The 19902-nt window shown below is 42.1% G+C and overlaps 1 long non-coding RNA gene across 4 annotated transcripts in view; it reads right to left on the minus strand.

The window, feature by feature from the left end:
• Positions 1–19902, minus strand: part of LOC123791839 (uncharacterized) — a 337103-nt gene that overhangs the window by 193262 nt on the left and 123939 nt on the right. Inside the window, exon 1 of one of the 4 annotated variants that reach the window (XR_015725952.1) lies at positions 11056–11440. The exons of 1 other annotated variant lie outside the window; for it this stretch is intronic. This is a non-coding gene — a long non-coding RNA (uncharacterized LOC123791839). Of the gene's footprint in view, positions 1–2206; positions 3678–10689; positions 10883–11055; positions 11441–19902 lie in introns of those variants that run through there. 2 more of the 4 variants (XR_015725951.1, XR_015725954.1) reach the window with 2 other exon arrangements.

Below are 19902 nucleotides of genomic sequence, written 5' to 3' on the forward strand. Positions count from 1 at the left end.
CTCTCACATGCTATCTCTAAAAATATCACACTAGCTTTTTTCTTTTCTTTGCTTTTCTACCAGCTTTCCTACGTGCAGTGGGTGGGAAACAGACAATGCTAACAAAAAGTATTAAAATGTATTCGCTGCTTTGAATACCATGTTTTTCATTCCTGGATGTTCCTTAGAAAACTAAAGCCTTCCTGCCTTTCTCTTTCATTCCCATCGGGTGCGTCCATCCAGGAACTACTCCGCGGGTCCTGTGTCCTCCTCTAGTCCAGGCAAGTGTCCCCCACACAGAAGTATCTGAATCCAATGCTGCAGATTTTAAAAAGCCCCCTCAAGCCCCTTGAAGAGGCTGCCACACCCTCCAGCCAGTGATTTGTGTCTCAGATGTCAGAGAAGCACAAGGGGGACACCCCCTCCCCTGGCCACAAAGTTCGCAGGAACGAGGACCACGCAAGTCATTGTGTCCCGCTCAAGCGAGAGAACTGGATGCCTGGACACTTTGATCCCAGCTCGCATTCCCAAAGAAAGAGAACTTTGCACTTGCCAAAGTTAAACTTGAAACAAGCCAATGTCTGTCTACAGGAAGAAAGGGGGGAGGACGAGAGGATGAGAGATCAACACTATTTAGAAACACTTATATTAAGATCGCAGAGGCTGTTTTTATCTGAAGAGCAGAGTCTCCCTGTCTTGGGGGCTGACTCCTGGGTTTCCCTCTACCGCTGCTTCAAGTGGAGTCTATAGCTTACGTAGGACACAGATTAATTAGAGCTCTGAAAGAAACAGTCAGACTGTACCCGGATTAACCAATACCTACAAGGAGAAATTTGGGGATAACAGGAAAAGGGGGTAAGTCCTTAGCAAGGCAACACTTACAGTGAAGAAAGAAAATTATTCAAAAAGCCTAAGGAAACTATAGGATCCTAACTGGAAAGGACAAAACCCCGGTTCTAGAGAAAGCCGGGTGGACGCTGCTACTTACAAAAGTTTTTTGCCATAAACAGAGACAATGTAGCCTGAGTCCTCTCCTAGAAGATAGCAGGTGCCAGAGAAAGAAGGCTCTTCTGCTCTATAACAATTACAGGTCCATAGGCCCTAATACCAACCCCTTGGTGCCTTCATATTCTGAATTTTTTGGATTTTAGGAAAGAAATCCGGTGCATAGTCAACAATGTTATATAACATCCCCAGTGGGGTCTGCAGCAACATCCCATTAATTTTTCTTAAGCAAAACATTTGAAGAGTCACACTAAGGGGGATAAATAAAGGATATATATATAAATAGACTCACATCAGTTCAAGTTTTCTGCCAGATGGGTTATGGAAAAAATTCAATTTCATGAGCTTTTGGGGTTTCAGAAATACGCATAAGGGATTATAGACCTGGATTTTTTTTTTTTTTTATGTTTTTCCCACCAGAGACTGAAAACCATGCCTTATTTATTTTCCCCACTACCTGGCTTGGGACTGGGGCTCCCCAAGTGTGTTGAATGTAACCGATTAACTCCCAGGCTCGAGGCCTCCTGCACTGGCTCGTGGCACCGCGCCCAATCTCCGGACGCCCATAGGGGCCCACACTGCAAGGGCAGGGCTTCTCTACTCCGTGTACTCTGACCTCTTTAATGGAAGGAGTTCAAAACAAAGCAAATGTTCTGCCTAATTTTAACTTCAAACCCAATTTCAAGGTCTGCCTTTGTGTGAACTGCCCGGAGATGAAGAAGGCCAAGATTCAGATTTTTGCAGCATTATCTTGTTTGGAGTTTCAGTAGCAATGTTCTGGAAAACCCTGATAAATTGACAAGGATGCCTCATCTGAGGAAAGCAGGCTCTGTAATATTAATGCTTATCTCTTTGAATGTAGCAGCCTGGAGGCAGAGGGAGTAATTTGAGCTGTAGTAAGAAAGGCAGCTCTCATCTCATGCCCTCCGGAGAAATTTCTCACTGGGGACACCTGGGTGGCTCAGTTGTTACATGTCTGTCTTCAGCTCAGGTCATGATCCCAGGGTCCTTGGATCAAGTCCCGCATCGGGCTCCCTGCTCAACGGGAAGCCTGCTTCTCCCACTCCCCCTGCTTGTGTTCCCTCTCCCCCTGTGTCTCTCTCTGTCAAATAAATTTAAAAAATCTTTAAAAAAAGAAAGAAATTTCTCACTGGATGCTTCTCCTCTGAGCCAGACTTGTGCATGGCCTCACCCACATGCCCCATCTACCTCTCCCACTCACCACTGCCAGAAAGAAGCCACCAGCACAGCCCTGCCTCCTCTTTTTCTCCAGGGGAGTCACCGGAGGTCTGGAAATAGATGTGTCAAGTTGTTCTCTAGGTCCTGGTCCTTTGGCATGGAGGACAAGGTCATCCTACTTCTCGGTAGTACTGGCAGCACAATTACTCTTATCCTTCACTCGTGGAGGAAGAGAGTGTGACTTTAAACTTTAAAGCAAGGGGAAAACACAGATTAAAGCAACGAGGACACCAGAACGGGCAGCCGGGAGTAGGGAGAGAAGCGTACACGAACACCCAGACCCACTGATGGTATTCCTATCTGCGGACACCAAGGGCTGGTCCTTTGATACATAGCAGTTGCCTGATCTAGAAAACTCAACATGAAGAAATCTAAATGTGGAGAACAAATACATTTATTCTTTAATGACAATATTACAAAATTGTTTAAGTTACCTTATGGCTGCTTTACATGGTAAAATGCCTCACGTCTGTTTTTCAGTTTTACTTTTTTGCAATGTTCGTTATGGTATAGGTAATACACATACACAGCTAAAAAATAAGTCAAGCAAGCAAGCAATTAAAGAGATTTTATAGGGAAAATTAAGTCTCCAGTCCCACTCCTGTCCCAAGGGCCCCGAGTTCCCCCTTTTAAGAGGAAACTACTGTGATTTCTGATTCTTCCAGATATAGTCTCTACATATATAAGGCTGTATCACTTTTAAAATGTACACACTATTTCACATCTTGCTCCCTCTCTTCAAATTCATTTAAATTATGAATCTCTCTCTATGCTCTCAGCATGCCTCCCTCTTCTACACCATGCCCAGGTCTTCAGACTTCTTCAGGGGCTCCCAGTGCCTACATCTGAAGGCCTCAGTTTGGCATTCAGGGCTGGTGTGCTATTTCCCAGTTAACCCCTATAGATGCTGCTATGGGTTGAATTGTGTCCCCCCAAAAGACCCTGAAATCCTAACTGCCAGAATCTGTAAGTGTGACATGATGTAAAAAATAGTCTTTGCAAATATAATTAAAATATAAGTGAAGATGAGGTCCTATTGGAGTAGAGTGAGCCCTTAATCTGTTAAGCTAAGGGGACTATTATCCTTATAAGAAAAGAAGAAACACAGAGACCGACATGCACAAAGGGAAGGTAATGTGGAGAGACGCAGGAGGAATGCCAAGTCAGGAGGGAGACAGAGATGGGGAAGAGGCATCTACAAGCCAAGGAACACCAAAGATTGCAGGAAACAGCAGCAGCTAGAGGAGACGCATGGAACAATTCTCCCCTACAGCCTTCAGAGGCAGCATGGCCCTGCTGCCATCTTGATTTCAAATTTCTGGGCTCCAGAATGGTGAAGGGATAAATTTCTGTTGTGTTAAGCCATCCAATTGGTGGCATATTGTCAGGCAGCTCTAGGAAACTAATACAGAGCCACTGAGCTTTTCTTCTTCCCCCCTGTTCCCACCCTGATAGACAACACCTGCCTCCCTCTCCTTTTCCCACCTACTTCTTACAACCCTGTCCACCTAGCCAAGTGGCTCTTTCTCCAGAACCCTCCTTGAACCCTCAAGCCTGCTTTGATCTCTAACCTTCCTTGAACTAGTCATCTGTGCTCTGCATAATTGTCCTCTTGACTTCTATTGTCTCACATGTACACATCTTTCTTCCTCAACTGGCCTCAAGTTCCTTGAGTACTGAAACTGTGTTTTATTCTTCTCTTGATTCAGGGCGGACAGGCAGTATACATACAATCCTTGATCTGATAGTGTTAAAAGGTTACTAATTTCAAGAAATGATGACTCCTCTGTGACTCTTCATTAGGCATTCCAAAGTATGTTCAATGTCTCTAAGCTAATACGACTAAAGAAAATCTATTAAAAGGGCACTGACTCTTTACTGTGTTTCAAAAGTAAAATGGATTCCTTATTATTTTCTGTGTTGGTTTTTTTTTTTTATGTGAAATTCAAGGTAGGATAATCACTAGAAAGTTTACTATTACAAACGGTAACTTAAATGCTAAAGTGTGACTCATGAGAGCAAATGTAAATTACCAGAAATACATTTCTTTTATTATAAAACAGTACCTCATTTTTTTATAATCTGCAGGAGAAGGAATCTAAAATAATGATGAAAGGACAACATTAATGGAACTCCAACAGGCAACTGATTTGGAAAGTCTGAGAAAGTACCCCACCAACTTAGAGATGTTATTGGAATAAGAGAACTGAGTGGACATTATCAATAGACCAGCACTAATGACCATTGCATTTACCTAGATTGCGGACTTCATTCTCACAACAGTATTTCAGGAGTACTGCAGATTCTAGAATCAAATAATCTTAGAGTCAGGAAGGACCTTGAAATTCAATATCATGTAATCTCTTACCCCATATAGAATCTCCTCCCCTTCTTCCCTGATTTGTCATCTAACCTTTGAATACAGCTGACAACAGGAAGCTACACTGAGGGCCCCTGGAATATGTTCCAACCAGTGCATCCTAGAGAAGAACTCCTCCAGAGAGACCCCTCAACTCTACTTCCTTGCCCTCGGTTTTAAATGTCAACAGGAAGATTTCACATCAGAAAAGAAAGATGAGGGGTACCTAGGTGGTTCAGACGGCTGGGCATCTGCCTTCAGCTCCGGTCATGATCCTGGGGTCCTGGGATTGAGCTCCATGTTGGGCTCTGTGCTCAGTGGGAGTCTGCTTCTCTCTCTCTCCCTCTGCCCCTCCCCCCACTTGTGCTCTCTCCCTCTCTCTCAAATACATAAATAAAACAGGAAAGGCAAGGCAACGCAAGGCAGGGAAATGGAAAGGGAACGGGAAAGAGGAGAATGGTAATTCTTTACATAACTGGTATCACCAGTCAAGTTAAGCCTCTCTTTGCAGGAACCCCTAAATCCTCAGAACCACCCCTCGGACAGATCATCCCAGCATTTCCTACCAAGTATCGCCTGTAAGATCAGATACCCCTGAAAACACCGAGGGTTTGCTCACTGCACCAGCAATGACATATTTCACTCACACAAAGGCTTTGGGAGTAGAAGGGTAGGTTTTGGAATCCTAGAGCTTAAACTTAAAGGGTTTAAGGATAATTACTATTGGGCCATTGCAGAGTCATCCAGATATCTAACCAGCAAAGTAGTTTCTATCTTTTCATCTTAGAATGAGGCCTTAAGTAGGGTGGGTTATAAAGAAAAAGTATACGAGGCCCTGTATTCATTTCCAACGCTGTATAACAAATTACCACACATTTAGCAGCTTAAAACAACCCATATTTATTATCTCTCTATTTCTGAGCAGAAGTCCAGGCACAGCTTAGCTGGGTCCTCTGCAAGGCTGCTACCAAGGTTACTCAGAGCTCACTTCTCCTCCAGACTCATGACTGACAGTAAATCTATTTCCGAACTCTTTCAAGTTGTCACCAGAATTCATTTCTTTGTGGCTGTAACACTGAGGTCCCTGGCTTCTTGTTGGTTATTGACTGGAGGCCACTCTTAGCTCCTAAATGCTGCTCACAGTTCTGCCACTTGGCCCTCTCCAGAGCCTTCTCAGAACATGGCAGACTGCTTTTTCAACGCCACCAAGGGGAAAAGAGCAAATCTGCTAGCAAGGAACTTATTTAACCTGATGTAATCAGTCATCACAGAGTGATACCCATCACCTTTGCCATATTCTATTTGTCAGAATATTACTCACAGATCCCATCCATACCCAAGGATAGGGGTTTTTACAAGAGCTTCAACACCAGAAGTTGGGGTCATTGGGGATGGCCTTAGAGTCTACCAGAACCCCAAAAATCTGTGTTTTTAAAGAGAGACTTTTTTTTAAAAAAGCCCAGTGACTGAGCTTTAATCAGGCTTCAGAACTACTGTTATAAGATACAGTAAAGAAGGCAACACAAGGAGGGAGATTATTCTATTGTTGTCGTTTTCAACCTGGACTGCCCCTTAGAATCAACCACCTGTGGAGTATTTTAAAATCCGACTGCAGGCTTCACCCCAGACCCATCAGATCAGAATATCTGGAAGTAGATGTGGTTTTGAAACACCACACAGGTGATTCCAGTGCAAGCAAAGCTAAGAACCTCAGTTTTACTGGAACAGTTGGGAGTCAGAGTCAGTCTTAATGGAAAAAGGTAATCTTTAGGGCAAGCTTTGAAAAACAAGCAGATGTTTTCTAGGTGAGACACAGGAGTGGCAAGTGATAAGGCAGGAACATTTGTAGTAATTTCATGAAGCTGATGGATTCAGAGAAGGGAACGAATGTAGGAAGTAGCATTGGTAGGACTTTGTGCCAAACGTGAAGTTAACAAAGAAGGAGGAATCTCAGATGACTTCCAGACCTCAGGTTTAGATGAGTATAAACCACTAACTGATTTACAGCATATAAACCACTAACCGAGAAAGATAATCAAGAGAAGAAGCTGGTTGGAGGATAGGAGCTGGTGAAGAGGATGAGCTCTGTTCTAAATATGTCAAGTTACACAGCGATTTTTTTAAAGATTTTATTTATTTATTTGAGAGAGAGAGAGAGACAGCACACAAGCAGGAGGAAGGGCAGAGGGAGACGGAGAAGCAGGCTCCCCACTGAGCAGGGAGACCATTGTGGGGCTAGATCCCATGACCGCAGGATCATGACCTGAGCTGAAGGTAGATGCTTAACCAGCTGAGCCACCCAGGTCCCCACAAGTTACACAGATTCTTAAAGGTTTTTTAATTTAACTTGTACCAATGCTTCACTGCTTGCTGAGTCCATTTAATATAGATGGAGCATGCCCACATTTTCCCAATTCATTTACTCTTCTGTTCTCTGCTTCTATTTTCCATAGGACTTAGTTGCCCACCACAGAGCCACACGAATTCCATATTTGCCTCTAATTTCCTACCCAAAAAGGTCATTTATTATTTTACTACTGACAGAACCTCTTGGATGACCCTTTCCGCCACTAAATGTCAAGTGATTACTTTGCAATGTTAGGTATTGAATCTTAATATGTGTTGATTTAGCAATTACTAAGGTGTTGAGATTTTTTGAGAACCATAAAAAAATCCTTTTTTAAAAAGGCTTTTTAATCCTAGAGGAGAACGTAAGCAGTAAACTCTTTAACATTGGCCACAGCGATCTCCTTCAAGACATGTCTCTAAAGGCAAGGGAAACAAAAGAAAAAATGAACTTTTGGGAAGTCATCGAGATAAAAAAGCTTTTGCACAGCAAAGGAAACAGTCAACAAAACTAAAAGGGAACCCACAGAATGGGAGAAGATATTTGCAAATGACATTACAGATAAAGGGCTGGTATCAAAGATCCATAAGGAACTTCTCAAACTCAACACCCAAAAAACAAATAATCCAGTCAATAAATGGGCAGAAGACATGAACAGACATTTCTCCAAAGAAAACATACAAATGGCTAACAGACACATGAAAAAATGTTCAATATCACTAGCCATCAGGGAAATACAAATCAAAACCGCAACTAGATAACCACCTTACACTAGTTAGAATGGCAAAAATTAACAAGACAAGAAACAACAAGTTTTGCGAGGATGTGGAGAAAGGGGAACCCTCTTACACTGTTGGTGGGAATGCAAGCTTGTGCAGTCACTCTGGAAAACAGTATGAAGGTTCCTCAAGACGTTAAAAATAGAGCTACCCTATGACCCAGCAATTGCACTACTAGGTATTTACCCCAAAGATACAGATGTAGTGAAAAGAAGGGGCACATGCACCCCAATGTTCATAGAAGCAATGTCCACAATAGCCAAACTGGGGAAGGAAACAAGATGCCCTTCAACAGATGAAAGGATAAAGAAGATGTGGTTCATATATAAATGGAATATTAGCCATCAGAAAGGATGAATACCCACCATTTGCATGGACATGGATGGAACTAGAGGGTATTATGCTAAGTGAAATAAGTCAAGCAGAGAATGACAACTATCATATGGTTTCACTCATCTGTGGAACATAGGGAATAGCATGGAAGACCATAGGCGAAGGGAGGGAAAACCGAATGGGAAGAAATCAGAGAGGGAGCAAACCCTGAGAGACTCTGGACTTGGGGAACCAAACTGGGGATGGGGGGGCAGGTAGCCGGGTGATGGGTATTGAGGAGGGCACACGTGTTGTGATGAGCAGCAACTAATGAATTGTTGAACACTACGTCAAAAACTAATGATGCACTGTATGCTGGCTAACTGAATATGATAATAAAAATAATAAAATAAAATAAAATAAAATAAAAAGACCTTTTGGGGTGTCTCGGTGGCTCAGTCGGTTAAGCGTCTGCCTTCAGCTCAGGTCATGATCCCAGGGTCCTGGGATCAGCCGCATTGGGCTCCCTGCTCAGTGGGGAGTCTGCTTCTCCCTCTCCCTCTGCCTCTCCCCGCACTGGTGTGCTCACTCCCTCAAATAAATAAATAAAATCTTAAAAAAAAAAAAAAAAGAATTAAAAAATAGCCTTTTTAGTGGCACCTGGGTGTCTTAGTGGATTAAGCATCCAACTCTTAATCTCAGCTCAGGTCTTGATCTCAGGGTCGTGAGTTTAATCAAGCCCCATGTTAGACGCCACACTGGGCGTGGAGCCTACTTAAAAAAAAGAAAAAAAGCCTTTACGATGTGTTCAGCTTGAGTTCCTCAGTGCTGCCGCCTAAAGGCAAGTAGCTTCCTACTGAAATGAAGAAAAACTGAACAACTCTGAAGCCCTCGCTCAGTCACCAGTATCAGGTAAACTAGCTCAAAATTACCTAGCGCCAGGATGGAAGAGTTTCACCCTGAGGCTGAAAACACAACTTCTTGAAGGCACAATGTTTTTCCAGAGTAGGAATCTGGGGGTATTGTATGTTGGCTTCTGTAATCTTGGAAACATATAAACATGGATGAATATTTCCAAAATTTATAGGAGTTAGAGTTGCACCCTATGGTGCGCAGTGGTTAATAATCCGACTGGTCAATGTCAACATTTCTTTTCTTATTTAAACATTAATCCAAAGTCTGACTAGTGTTAAACCTTAGAAGAATTAATGCATTTGCACATAAAAATTTGGACAAAAAACTTCTTCCCACAATCTTAAAGTGTGATCAATTACTGGCCTTCAATGATTCAATGAAAACAACTTTATAATCATTGACTCTTCTCATAAACATTAGCCATAATAAACGTTTAATCTTTTTTAAAAATGCTATAACCCAGCGTTCCTTATTCTAGTCACTTTTTAAGGCATTTTATCCTAAAGGATAATCATTTTTCTGACCTTCTTTACAAAAATTATGAAGAAGAAAACTTTCTAATATTAAAAAAAACATAACATGTAAACAAGATATTTAAGATAGCACTTGAAGGCTTTTGAAGATAAGAAAATTGCTGTTATTTTCTCTCTACTTATGAAAATAGAATCATATCAAAACCTCAACCTCATGTTTTAGAGGTGAATATCCAGGAAGATCTTTAATGTTAGAGGGAATTCCCAGAAATACTGCTAACTGAAAACTTTTGGGGAAAGTAATAAATTCTGGTTAAATAATACTTTCATTTCTTCATTATTAAGAATGTTATTGAAGGGGCGCCTGGGTGGCTCAGTCGTTAAGTGCCTGCCTTCAGCTCAGGGCGTGATCTCAGGGTTCTAGGATCGAGCCCCACATCAGGCTCCCTGCTCCACTGGGAGTGCTGGGAGCCTGCTTCTTCCTCTCCCACTCCCCCTGCTTGTGTTCCCTCTCTCGCTGGCTCTCTCTGTCAAATAAATCAATAAAATCTTTAAAAAAAAATGTTATTGAAGAGCCACAAGGTACATCTTGCTACAAAACAAAGTGGTGAGGTGTTCATAGCAAGATTCGTTTGGGAAACAAAATAAATCTTCCCATTAAACTTAGAACACTGTACCCTAAAGATCCCGTAAATTAGGTAAATGTGAATCAATGAGAAGCCAAAGCGGAAAATCAATCCTGTAGGACTTTTCATTTGTAACACACTTTATTTTTTAAAGCATCTTCGCACCATTATCACATTTTATCTTAATAGCATCCCTAAGATGGGTCATTGTTCAGTCATTGCTCATCACTCAGAAAGAAAACGTAGGGGGCGCCTGGGTGCCTCAGTCGTTAAACGTCTGGCTTCAGCTCAGGGCCTGATCCCAGGATCCTGGGATCGAGCCCCGCATCGGGCTCCTCCGCTGGGAGCCTGCTTCTTCCTCTCCCACTCCCCCTGCCTGTGTTCCCTCTCTCGCTGGCTGTCTCTCTCTCTCTGTCAAATAAATAAATAAAATCTTTAAAAAAAGAAAAAAGAAAAGAAGAAAGAAAAGAAAAGGTAGTAAGTTCTGCTAATAGTTAGGTCGATATATTTTGCAACTCCGTCCTGGTGGAGATGAAAGCACACAGCAGCATTTCCTGTATGATAAAGACGGTCGCTCACTTCAGACCACTAGGGCCTGAGGTCGTAGGGGAACTGCTACACACAAAAGCCTATTTTCCAGTTTTCTCCTACTCACCAGACAGCCAGGCAGCAGACACTCAGGAGACTCTGGTCACCCTTCAACTAGAAGTGAATAACTAACTTTACCAAAGGAAAAAATATCCCTGTTCTCTAGAAGTTCCATTTCATTGCTCTTTAAGTCTGCTGTCCTCTACCTCTGACAATGTACTTCTTCACAACATCCCCATTCCTCTCTCCCTCACCCGGACTCTTCTTTCCAGAACTCACGCAAGAGGCTCTCAGAACTTGAGAAAGCCCTGAGCCATTTCTACTGTTTTAGGCTCTCAGCATAATACAGTATAAAGACAATCCAAAATAGGATGTCAAATTTATTGTTTAAAATTGATTCTTTTAAGTCTGCTCCGGCGAGGGACAGCCCTACCTGAAAGGTGCTCGGGTGGCTAAGCGGGGTGGAATCCTAGGTGGGACAGTGTGGCCTCTGGATCCCTGGAGTCACAGGAAGACTGGGGGTGCCTGAGTGCGGCAGAGCTCCCAGACATGGGAGCGGGAAGCCGGCTGCCGGCTGCGAACCCAGGAGTGGGCTCTCGGCTCAGGGTTGTATACACCGCCAACCCCGGGATGGTCAGGCAACCTCTCTCCTCACAGGGGCCCAGCAAGCAGCAGAACCACAGCGCGATTTCCCCCTTTCTCCCCTGGGAGGAGCGGCACAGGTGCACACACCACAGGCTGCGGGGTTTGGAGACTTGAAACAGAGTCACATGCCTGACACAGAAACACTGGGTCACAGGCTGGGTGAGCACAGAGTGTGGAGAATGGGGGGGGTGGGTGGGGGGATTGACTGCTTTTCCCTGAGGACACACTGAGGAGTGGGGCCCCAGGCTTTCAGCTCTGGGGCTGGAGATTGGGAGGCCACCATTTTCTTTTTCCTTTCTTTTCTTTTTTTTCCCATGAATGTGGTGGGAAAAATATGTTTTTATTTCCGTAAACAATAAAAGCTGCATTTGTTTTTATTAAACAATAAGATACGTCTTTCTTTTTACAAACCTCAAATGGAAATATGGCACATCTTTCAGTTACAAATGCAAGAAGCAAACCATAGTAGTATTAGTGGGCTATTTCCAGTCTATATTTTCATTCTCCTCCTCCAGAGTCCGTGGAAAGCCTTCAGGGAACCAAAGCCCCATAGAGCCATCAGGAGCAGATTACTCAGCCCCGCTCCTGGCAAGGGCGGTGCAATTTCACCTGGAGCAAAGACATTTGAGAATCAAAGAAACAGGCCCCTCCCCCAGAAGATCAGCAAGAACATCCAACAAAGATCAAGTTTATGAGCACAGAGAATTGCCTAACTCCAGCACTAGGGGAAAACAGTATCTAGAATTCAGGTGTTTTTTTTCCCTATGAGTCTTTAGTCTTTCAATTTTAATTTTTTTTCTCTTTCCTTTTTAAACCAATCTCTTCTTTTAGCACCTCTTTTGTTTAATCTTTTTTAATTTTCACTTTTACAGTTACATTTTATCCTTTCATGGTATTTATTTTTGTATACATGTAAGTTTTTCTTTCAATTTTGGGATGCAGTTTTTTCTAACAAATAGACCAAAATACACCCAGAATCTAGTGTATGGCTCTGTTGTCTTCACCTGTTTGATCATATTCTCTTTCGTTTTGTTTGTTAAAGTCTTTTTTAACTTTCATCTTTATGGTTACATTCTCTCTTTCCAACGTATTTAATTTTTGTATATATGTTTTTCTTTCTTTATAATTTTGAGATGTAGTTTCTTCTAACAAACCGACCAAAATACAACCAGAATCTAGTATATGGCTCTGTTCTGTTCACCTGTTTATATTCTTTCTTTTTTTTTCTTTTACTTTCATTTTTAGAGTTACATTCTATCCTTTCATTGTATTTAATTTTACTTTTGTACATGTATATGTTTTTCTTTCTTTATAATTTTGGGATCTAGTTTTCTAACAAACAGACCAAAGTACACACAGGATCCAGTGTATTGCTCTGTTCTGCTCACCTATGTTCTCTCTCTCTTTTTTTTTTTTTTTAATTTCTTTTTTTTCAGCTTTGGGTCTCTTCTGATTTGTTTACTGTGTATTTCTCTGGGGTCACTGTTGCCATTTTAGTATTTTGTTCTCTCGTTCATTTATTCTTCTCTGGACAGAATGACAAGACGGAAAAACTCACCTCAAAATAGAAAACAAGAGGCAGTACTGACTGCCAGGGACCTAATCAGTATAGACATAAGTAGGATGTTGGAACTAGATTTCAGAATAACAATTATAAGGATACTAGCTGGGCTTGAAAAAAGCATAGAAGACACTAGAGAACCCCTTTCTGGAGAAATGAAAGAACTAAAATCTAATCAAGTTGAAATAAAAAAGGCTACGAATGAGATGCAGTAAGAAATGGAAGCTTTAGAGCAAGATAAGTAATGAAAGAGTAGTTATCAGAGGAGGGTTAAGACGGCGGAGGAGTAGGGGACCCCTTTTTCAGCGGGTCCCCTGAGTCGAGCTGGATAGGTACCAGACCAGTCTAAACAACCACGGAACCAGCCTGAGACGCAGGAAGACGCATCTGGAACTCTACAAATGAACATCTCCAGCGCTGAGTATTGAGGTACGAAGCGGGGAGCCGTGAAACCGTGCACGGATATCGGAAGATAAACGGAAGGGAGAGGGAGCCGCCGCGTTCGGGCGCCGGGAAGCGGTAGCCACTTGCACGGGGGAGCGGGTGGGGCTCGCGGACGGCACCCGCAAAACAGCAGACTGAGACCGTGAGCCGGGTGCGCGCGCCACCAGGCATCTCGCGGAACCCCGGAATCCCGGTGCGCTCACTGGATCCAGACTGAGACCGGGAGATCCGGGAGCGCGCGGGGCGGCTGGCGGCTGGCGGCATTAGAAACACAAAGGACAGAGACGCGCCGGCCCTGGAAGTGAGGGCTGGGACGCCGGGTGTGGGGCGCACATCCCAGACGCTGCAGGGTTGAGCAGCACCAACAGAAACAGAGTTAAAGTGGCCAGAACATCAGTGGAGAACGGGCCACAATCCCTCTGTTCTGTGACAGAGGCTGAAATTTGGCCGCTGCTGCTCTGACTCTCAGAAGAGGCATAGCAAACCGCCAGGGAAAGCCGCCAGAGAACAAAAGCCTGGAAATACCGGCTCAGGGAGTGCCCATCCCCATCCCCCCTCGCAGGGGACACGGAGACTCTACCCAAACAGGGCTGCCTGAGTATCGGCGCGGCAGGCCCCTCCCCCAGAACACAGAAGGCAGGCTGAAAAATCAAGAAGCCCACAACCCGGGCGCCTGGGTGGCGCCGTCATTGAGCGCCTGCCTTCGGCTTAGGGCGTGATCCCGGCGTTCCGGAAAGGAGTCCCTCATCGGGCTCCTCCGCTGGGAGCCTGCTTCTTCCTCTCCCACTCCCCTGCTTCTGTTCCCTCTCTCGCTGGTTGGCTGCCACATAAATAAATAAATAAAATCTTTAAAGAAGAAACCCACATTCCTAAGATCCCTAAAAAACAAGGGGCACGGCCTGGGACCCAGTCAATAATTTGGGCTCTGGAAACCCCGCAACCTCTCTTCATCAGAATGACAAGAAGGAGAAGCCCCCCCCAGCAAAAAAAAGACAAGAGTCTGTGGCCTCTGCCACAGAAATAATGGATATGGATGTAACCATAGTATCAGAAATGGAATTCAGAGTAATAATGGTCAAAATGATGAGTAGAATTGAAAAAACTATTAACGAAAAGGTTACTGAGAATATAGAATCCCTAAGGACAGAAATGAGAGCGAATCTGACAGAAATTAAAAATTCTATGAGCCAAATGCAGGCAAAACTAGAGGCTCTGACGGCGAGAGTCACAGAAGCAGAGGAACGGGTTAGTGAATTAGAGGATGGGTTAATAGAGGAAAAAAACAAAATAGAAGCTGCTCTTAAAAAAATCCGAGCCCACGGGAGATTATTGACTCAATGAAACGATCCAATGTTAGAATCATCGGCATCCCCGAGGGGGTGGAGAAAAACAGAGGTCTAGAAGAGATATTTGAACAAATTGTAGCTGAAAACTTACCTAATCTAGCGAGGGAAACAAACATTCGTGTCCAAGAGGCAGAGAGGACCCCTCCCAAGCTCAACCACGACAAACCTACGCCACGTCACGTCATAGTGCATTTCGCAAATATTAGATCCAAGGATACAGTATTGAAAGCGGCCAGGGCAAAGAAATTTCTCACGTACCAAGGCAAAGGCATCAGAATTACGTCAGACCTGTCTACACAGACCTGGAATGAGATAAAGGGTTGGGGGAGCATATTTAAAGCTCTTTCAGAGAAAAACATGCAGCCAAGGATCCTTTATCCAGCAAGGCTGTCATTCAGAATTGATGGAGAAATAAAGACATTTCAGAATCGACAGTCACTAACCAATTTCGTAACCATGAAATCAGCCCTACAGGAGATATTACAGGGGGTTCTATAAAAGTAAAAAGGCCCCAAGAGTGATACAGAACAGAAAGTCACAGCCAATACAAACAAAGACTTTACTGGCAACATGGCATCATTAAAATCATATCTCTCAGTACTCAGTCTTAATGTAAATGGTTTCAACCATCCCATAATGCCACAGGGTTGCAGATTAGATAAAAAAAATGACCATCCATTTGCTGTCTACAAGAGACTCATTTCAAACCCAAAGATGCATTCAGACTGAGTGTAAGGGGATGGAGTACCATCTTTCATGCACATGGACCTCAAAAGAAAGCTGGGGTAGCAATTCTCATATCAGATAAATTGGATTTTAAACTACAGACTATAGTTAGAGATGCAGAAGGGCACTATATTATTCTTAAAGGAAGTATTCAACAAGTGGATATGACAATTATAAATATATATGCCCCCAACAGGGGAGCAGCAAGATACACAAGCCAACTCTTAACCAGAATAAAGAGACATATAAATAAAAATACATTAACAGTAGGGGACCTCAACACTCCACTATCAGAAATAGACAGAACACCCTGGCAAAAACTAAGCAAAGAATCAAAGGCTTTGAATGCCATACTTGACGAGTTGGACCTCATAGATACATATAGAACACTACATCCCAGAACCAAAGAATACTCATTCTATTCTAATGCCCATGGAACATTCTCAAGAATAGACCATGTTCTGGGACACAAAACAGGTCTCAACCGATACCAAAAGATTGAAATTATTCCCTGCATATTCTCAGACCACAACACTCTGAACTTGGAACTCAACCACAAGGAAAAATTTGGAAGAAACTCAAACACTTGGAGACTAAGAACCATCCTGCTCAGGAATGACTCGATAAACCAGGAAATCAAAAATCAAATTAAACAATTTATGGAGACCAATGAGAATGAAAATACAACAGTCCAAAACCTATGGGATACTGCAAAGGCAGTCCTAAGGGGGAAATACATAGCCATCCAAGCCTCACTCAAAAGAATAGAAAAATCTAAAATGCAGTTTTTATATTTTCACCTCAAGAAGCTGGAACAGCAACAGAGGGACAGGCCTAATCCACACACGAGGAAGCAGTTGACCAAAATTAGAGCTGAAATCAATCAAGCAGAAACCAGAAATACAGTAGAGCAGATCAACAGGACTAGAAGCTGGTTCTTTGAGAGAATCAATAAAATTGACAGACCACTGGCAAGACTTATCCAAAAGAAAAGAGAAAGGACCCAGATTATTAAAATTATGAATGAAAAAGGAGAGGTCACGACGAACACCATTGAAATTGGAAGGATTATTAGAAATTTTTATCAACAGCTATATGCCAATAAACTAAGCAATCTGGAAGAGATGGAATCCTTCCTGGAAACCTATAAACTACCAAGATTGAAACCGGAAGAAATTGATTTCTTAAACAGGCCAATTAATTATAAAGAAATTGAGTCAGTGATAAACAACCTTCCAAATAACAAAACTCCAGGCCCGGACGGTTTTCCTGGGGAATTCTACCAAACATTCAAAGAAGAAATAATACCTATTCTCCTAAAGCTATTTCAAAAAATAGAAACAGAAGGAAAGCTACCAAACTCATTCTATGAGGCCAATATTACCTTGATCCCCAAACCAGGCAAAGACCGCCTCAAAAAGGAGAATTACAGACCGATCTCCCTAATGAATATGGATGCCAAAATCCTCAACAAGTTACTTGCTAATAGAATCCAACAGTACATTAAAAGGATTATCCATCACGATCAAGTGGGATTCATACCTGGGATGCAAGCATGGTTCAATATTCGCAAATCAATCAGCGTGATACATCATATCAACAAGAAAAGACTCGGGAACCATATGATCCTCTCAATCGATGCCGAAAAAGCATTTGACAAAATACAGCATCCTTTCCTGATTAAAACCCTTCAGAGTGCAGGAATAGAAGGTACATTTCTCAATCTCATAAAAGCCATCTATGAAAAGCCTACAGCAAATATTATTCTCAATGGGGAAAAGCTGGAAGCCTTTCCTTTAAGATCAGGAACTCGACAAGGATGCCCACTCTCGCCACTATTATTCAACATAGTACTAGAAGTCCTTGCAACAGCAATCAGATGACAAAAAGGGATAAAATGTATCCAAATCGGCAAAGAAGAAGTCAAACTGTCTCTCTTTGCAGATGACATGATACTCTATATGGAAAACCTAAAAGAATCCTCTCCTAAACTATTAGAAGTTACAGAGCAATTCAGTAATGTGGCGGGATACAAAATCAATGCTCAGAAATCAGTTGCATTTCTATACATGAATAATGAGACTGAAGAAAGAGAAATTAGGGAATCCATCCCATTTACAATAGCACCAAAAACCATACGTTACCTGGGAATTAACTTAACCAGAGATGTAAAGGACCTATATTCTAGAAACTATAAATCACTCTTGAAAGACATTTAAGGAGACACAAAAAGATGGAAAAATATTCCATGCTCATGGATCGGAAGAATTAACATAGTTAAAATGTCCATGCTACCCAGAGCAATCTACACTTTCAATGCTATCCCGATCAAAATACCGAGGACAGTTCAAAGAACTGGAACAAACAGTCCTTAAATTTGTATGGAAACAGAAAAGGCCCCGAATCTCCAAGGAACTGTTGAAAAGGAAAAACAAAGCTGGGGGCAGCACAATGCCAGATTTCGAGCTGTACTACAAAGCTGTGATCACAAAGACGGCATGGTACTGGCACAAAACAGACACATAGACCAATGGAACAGAATAGAGAGCCCAGAAATGGACCCTCGGCTCTTTGGGCAACTAATATTTGATAAAGCAGGAAAAAACATCCGGTGGGAAAAAGACAGTCTCTTCAATAAATGGTGCTGGGAAAATTGGACAGCTACATGCAAAAGAATGAAACTTGACCACTCTCTCACACCATACACAAAAATAAACTCCAAATGGATGAAAGACCTCGATGTGAGATAGGAATCCATAAAAATCCTAGAGGAGAACATAGGCAGCAACCTCTACGACATTGGCCAAAGCAACCTTTTTCATGACACATCCCCAAAGGCAAGAGAAACAAAAGATAAAATGAATTTATGGGACTTCATCAAGATTAAAAGTTTCTGCACAGCCAAGGAAACAGTCAGAAAAACTAAGAGGCAGCCCACGGAATGGGAGAATATATTTGCAAATGACACTACAGATAAAGGACTGGTATCCAAGATCTACAAAGAACTTCTCAAACTCAATACACGAGAAACAAATAAATCAAAAAATGGGCAGAAGATATGAACAGACACTTTTCCAATGAAGACATACAAATGGCTAACAGACACATGAAAAAATGTTCAAAATCATTAGCCATCAAGGAAATTCAAATCAAAACCACACTGAGATACCACCTTACGCCAGTTAGAATGGCAAAAATAGACAAGGCAAGAAACAACAATTGTTGGAGAGGATGTGGAGAAAGGGGATCCCTCCTACATTGTTGGTGCGAATGCAAGTTGGTACAGCCACTCTGAAAACAGTGTGGAGGTCCCTTAAAAAGTTAAAAATTGAGCTACCCTATGATCCAGCCATTGCACTACTGGGTATTTACCCCAAAGATACAGACGTAGTGAAGAGAAGGGCCATATGCACCCCAATGTTCATAGCAGCAATGTCCACAATAGCTAAATCGTGGAAGGAGCCGAGATGCCCTTCAACAGATGACTGGATTAAGAAGTTGTGGTCCATATATACAATGGAATATTACTCAGCTATCAGAAAGAACGAGTTCTCAACATTTGCTACAACATGGACGGCACTGGAGGAGATAATGCTAAGTGAAATAAGTCAAGCAGAGAAAGACAACTATCATATGATTTCTCTCATCTATGGAACATAAGAACTAGGATGATCGGTAGGGGAAGAAAGGGATAAAGAAAGGGGGGGTAATCGGAAGGGGGAATGAAACATGAGAGACTATGGACTATGAGAAACAAACTGAGGGCCTCAGAAGGGAGGGTGTGGGGGAATGGGATAGACCGGTGATGGGTAGTAAGGAGGGCACGTATTGCATGGTGCACTGGGTGTTATACACAACTAATGAATCATCAAGCCTTACATTGGAAACCGGGGATGTACTGTATGGTGACTAACATAATATAATAAAAAATCATATAAAAAAAAAGAGTAGTTATCACTACAAATCTTACAGATATTGAAGTAAATAAAATTTAAGTATAATAAAGAATATTATGGATTTTAGGACAAAGCAGACAACAGAGATGAAATGTGCAAATTTACTGAAATATACAACTTCCCAAAACTGACAAAAAATAAAACAGAAAAACTAAATTACACAATAAAGCTTTAAGAAATTGATTTTGTTATTTTTTAACTGTCCAAAAGGAAAACTTCTGGCTCATAGGCCTTTACTGGTGAATTGTATCAAATATTTAAGAAGAAAATAACATGAAAAACTTTTTCAGATAATACAGGAAGAGGGATCAATTCACAACTTATTTTATGAGACAAAGCATAAACATAATCTTAATATGTGTGGAACTCATTACCAAAAAAAAAAAGGCAAAAAACAGGGGCACCTGCTGGCTCAGTCGGAGGGGCCTACAATGCTTGATCTCAGGGTTGTGAGTTCGAGCCCCATGCTGCATGTAGAAATGCCTTAAAAATAAATAAATAAAACTTAAAAATAAAAAAAAAAACCACTAAGAGACCAGTATCCCTCATGAGTACAGGCACAAAACAAGAGAATTTAAGCAAATAAAACTCAAAAATATAGA

This window comes from Ursus americanus, chromosome 10 (genome assembly GCF_024610735.1).
Source record: "Ursus americanus isolate L20-20 chromosome 10, mUrsAme1.1.p, whole genome shotgun sequence".
NCBI classification, from domain to species: Eukaryota; Metazoa; Chordata; class Mammalia; order Carnivora; family Ursidae; genus Ursus; species Ursus americanus.